Genomic DNA, 5,303 nt, shown 5'->3' on the forward strand with positions numbered 1-5,303 from the left:
ATCTTTCACAGATTTTTTAGAAAGACTGGCTTCAGCAGTACACAGAATGGTCTCAGGATCAGAAGCTAGTAAGGCAATAATTGAAGCTTTGGCATTTGAGAATGCGAATGCAGCATGCAAAAGAATAATCAGGCCGTTAAGGGCAAGATCTGCACCTTTGGAAGATTGGATTAGAGAAACAATTAATGTTGAGGTTGATGAGCATGATACGTGGGTAGGAGAAGTAATTTCAAAAGGTTTGAGGAGTGTTAGATGTTTTGGGTGTGGAAAGCAAGGACATTTTAAAAGGGACTGTAAACAGGTCAATCCTAGAAGCAATGTTTCTTCAAGGAACAATGGCAACAGAATGCCCCTTCCTTCTGGAGTATGCAGAAGGTGTGGTAAGGGAAAACACTGGACCAACGAATGTAGATCAACAAAGGACAGACAGGGTAATCCTTTGCCTCAGTTTTCGGGAAACTCCCGGAGGGGCCTCATGCAGGCCCCCATAGCAAAACCAGTTCAAACCTTTCCTGCAGCTGTAGAGGAAATCCCTGCTCTGAGCGATTAAATAACCAAATGACTATTGGAATAAATCAGGCTGGTCAGGATGATGAAAAAGAGAGAATAGAAAATTCAGGAGAAAACATAAAGAAAATTTTTTGGCAAACTTCTATTAATGAACAGAGACCAAAATTAACGATAAAAATAAATGGTGTTTTGTTGTCTGGTCTGGTAGACACAGGTGCGGACATTACCATAATTGCACCAGAATTTTGGCATCCAGCTTGGCCTCTTCAGGAGGTAAACGTTCAACTGTTAGGAATTGGGACATTATCTGGAGTGAAACAGAGTGCAAGATGGCTGGAATGTATAGGTCCAGAAGGACAGAGAGGAAAATTAAAACCATATGTCGCTAACATAGCTATGAACCTGTGGGGTCGAGACTTGTTGCAACAATGGAATACTCAGATTAAAATCCCTCCAATCTCAGAAACAAATCATAAACTAGCACATGTTTCTGAGAGAAATATTAGAAGGCATTATTTTGAGTGGTCACCAGCCATCCATATTATACAGGAACAGGGCACAACAACTGATAATCCTCCAAAAATACCAACAGCTCTACCTTTAAAATGGTTAACAGACAAGCCTGTATGGGTTCAGCAATGGCCTTTAACAACAGAGAAACTCCAGGCTTTAGAAGAGCTGGTAGAAGAACAGTTAAATGCTCAGCATATTGAACAGTCAACCAGCCCTTGGAATTCTCCTGTATTTGTTATTAAAAAGAAATCTGGTAAATGGAGAATGGTAACAGACCTTAGAGCAATTAACAAAGTAATTCAGCCAATGGGCTCTCTACAATCTGGAATTCCTTTGCCTACTCTGTTACCAAAAGGATGGCCTCTCATAGTTATTGATTTAAAAGACTGTTTCTTTTCAATACCCTTACAAGAAAAAGACAAAGAAAGATTTGCTTTCACAGTGCCTACTTATAATAATTCTCAACCGGTTAAAAGATTTCAATGGAGGGTCCTCCCACAGGGAATGTTAAATAGTCCAACTCTGTGCCAATATTTTGTACAACAGCCATTGGAAGTGATACGTAAAAAATTTCCTAAATCTATAATTTATCATTATATGGATGATATTTTACTAGCTGACTCAAATGCAGATACTTTAGAAAGAATGTTTGAAGAAGTAAAGAAAATTTTGCCTTGCTGGGGATTACAAATTGCTCCTGAAAAGATACAAAGAGGAGATTCAATTAATTATTTAGGATATAAAATAGAGCTACAAAAAATTAGACCCCAAAAGGTGCAAATTAGGAGAGATAGACTACAGACTCTTAATGACTTTCAAAGATTATTTGGAGATATTTCTCATCTACGAACTATTGTTGGGGTAAAAAATGATGAACTGACTAATTTGTTCAAAACCTTAGAAGGTGACAAGGACTTAAATAGTCCAAGAGAATTATCACCTGAAGCTGAGAAAGAATTGGCCTTGGTAGAAAAGAAAGTACATGAAGGGCACGTGGATCGTATTGATCCAAAGCTGGATTGCATTTTGGTTATTTTACCTTCTAGGCATTCCCCTACTGGAATATTAATGCAGAGGGAAGATATTATATTGGAATGGATATTTTTACCAAATAAACCAAATAAAAAATTAAAAACTTATGGGGAAAAAATCTCTGACTTGATTTGGAAAGGAAAATTGAGACTTCGTCAGTTAGCAGGAATAGACCCAACAGAAATTGTCGTACCTTTAACTAAGGAGGACATTGAAAAATTATGGACAGAAAGTGAACCTTGGCAAAGAGCTTGCAGTAATTTTTTGGGAGAAATTAACAGCAAATATCCCAAAAGCAACAGAATTGATTTTATAAAGAGAGCTGATTGGATCTTGCCTCGAATTGTACGGCAAAAACCCATATCTGGAGTTCGTACATTTTATACAGATGCCAACAAACAAGGAAAGGCAGGTTACAAATCAGAAAATTTAAGTAAAGTGGTACAAAGTCCTTATAATTCAGTGCAAAAATCAGAATTGTATGCTATTCTGTTGGTATTAATGGATTTTTCAGAACCTCTCAACATAGTAACTGACTCTCAGTATGCTGAAAGAGTGGTATTACATATTGAGACTGCAGAATTTATCCCTGATGCTTCAGAATTAACTTCACTATTTATTCAATTACAAGATACAATCAGGAAAAGGAGTCATCCTTTATATATAACTCACATCCGATCTCATACTGGTTTGCCAGGCCCTTTAGCACAAGGCAATGATGAGATTGATAAATTATTGGTAGGAAATGTGCTGGAGGCCTCAGAATTTCATAAAAAACATCATGTCAATAGTAAAGGTTTAAAAAAGGATTTTTCCATAACCTGGCAACAAGCCAAAGAAATAGTAAAGAAATGTCCTACTTGTTCCTTCTATAATCAAACACCATTACCAGCAGGATGTAACCCAAAGGGTACTCAGAGGAATGAAATCTGGCAGATGGATGTGTTTCACTTTGCAGAATTTGGAAAACTGAAATATGTACACCACACCATTGATACTTATTCAGGATTTCAATGGGCAACTGCTTTGAGTTCTGAAAAAGCTGATTCTGTAATCACTCATTTGCTAGAAGTTATGGCCATCATGGGTATACCTGCACAAATTAAAACTGACAATGCTCCATCATATGTCTCTGTTAAAATGAAACAGTTTTTTGATTATTACAAAATAAAGCATATTACAGGCATACCACATAATCCTACAGGTCAAGCAGTTATAGAAAGATCAAACAGAACTCTAAAGGATATGCTAAATAAACAGAAAGGAGTAACAAAAACCCCCAGAAATAGACTGCATAATGCTCTATTAACTTTGAATTTTCTGAATGCTAATGAGAAAGGAACAACAGCTGCAGAGAGACATTGGGTAATAGAAAAAACTACAGAATTAAATCAGCCTATATACTTTAAGGATGTGCTGACCTCAGAATGGAAACCAGGGTATGTATTACGTTGGGGACGAGGTTTTGCTTTTGTTTCTACAGGAGAAGATAAGCTGTGGATACCATCAAAATTGATAAAGGTTCGATTTGAACAAGAAAAACCTCTTAATTAGAGGAGGTGATAGTTCATCAACCAGCATGAACATCCAATTTAAACTAACTTGTACCTGTAACACATGTCTTTTCATTTAATCAGATAATAACTTGCCAAAAAGGAACATCCCCAAAATTAGTCTTGGGGGAAGGTTTTTGTTTTTGTCTTTTAGGAGAATGAAGGTTAAGGAATCTGAAGGACACAAGACAAATGAGACAACTGAAGAAAAGGGACAAATCATCTATCCCAGGAAACAGAGTATATGGGAGTATATGGCATATGGGTATATATTATCTAAAAAATTTTATGTCTTCTTAAATGTTTGTTTCTGCTTTTCTCTAAAGATTTAACACTATTGGTTTTCTAATAGTCCCAGTTCAATTAAAATTTAAAGCTGACTTTGGAGTTGGAGAATGGCTCTCTCCTTCTTTAAACTCAAGCATGTTGTTAAAATGAAAATACAAACTCCCTGTATCATGACAGAATAAAAGAGCCATTTTCTGCTATGGGACAGGACAAAAGCCAAATTAATTAAGGGACTATTCTATTACTAATCTCAACTCTTTGATTCTATTCTGATTCTTTAAACTTTTCTTAAAGTATAAATTTTATATCAAAATTTACAAGATTAATATATATATATACATTTTAAACTTTGTTAAGATATGAATGGTCATATAGAGTACTAACTAATTCTAGAAAAAAGGCTTCAGTTAGCTGCATATATATGTCTTTGTGTTCGAGTCTCTTATCAGTTTTCTGCAGGAAATCACGGCCAGGCCTAACAGCAACTGAAGTCTCCGGAAAGAAGATGGGGCCCCACAACAACAACAACAACAACAATTCCACGTGGACAATAATAATATCACTAAACTGACAAACATCATCTACAGATCAGCTTTGAACTACAAGGTGCTCAGAGCAATTTTGAGATGACTAGCTGAGATGATCCAGTCTCAAAGACTACTTGAATAAGGACTTGAGATAAACCCTGAACTTTGGCTTTATACACAGACTGGATAATAATGAAGGATATAGTTACCTTTCCTAGAATTTGACAATTAACTTAAATTTTTCTTTCAGGATAAAGATAACTTCACCCATACCCAGCAGGAAGCAATTTTAAGAATATGACACCCACATTGCCAAAGAAGTGGTGTGGGGCAGGTGGTTTTTTGGTTCTTTTAATGGGTTTTGGGTCTGGGATAATTTTCATTATTTAGGGGGTAGGTTACAAGTTGTCAAGGGTTAGGAAAAAGGCTAAGCAAAGGAGATTAGATTTAAGGTTCTTGTTTAAAAAAAAAAAGAAAGAAAGAAAGAAAAGAAAAAGACAATTACTAGTTTTAAATACTTTACATTATTACCAACTATTAGGATATAAAGAAATGAAAGTTAGTAGTTAGACATTACAATAGAAATTGTAGTCATATTAGATATGTTTTAAAAATTGAGCAGATGTATTTTAGACAGGTCATCTTCAAACCCTTCAGAGATCTACAGAATATGGCATTTAAAATGTTTTAATAACTTAGAAATTTTTCTTTTTTGAGACATGTCGGCTCCTGGCAGTACCAATCTACTTCAGAGAAAATATGGGCATTGAAGAAACTGCATATGGAGTTAATTTTCATTGTGGCAAAAGTTAGCCACTGGACAACAAAGTATCCTCAAATCAACAGGACAAAATGGACAGACAGAACACGAAACAAAGGA

This window comes from Peromyscus maniculatus, chromosome 18 (assembly GCF_049852395.1).
Source record: "Peromyscus maniculatus bairdii isolate BWxNUB_F1_BW_parent chromosome 18, HU_Pman_BW_mat_3.1, whole genome shotgun sequence".
In the NCBI taxonomy this organism is placed as follows: domain Eukaryota; kingdom Metazoa; phylum Chordata; class Mammalia; order Rodentia; family Cricetidae; genus Peromyscus; species Peromyscus maniculatus.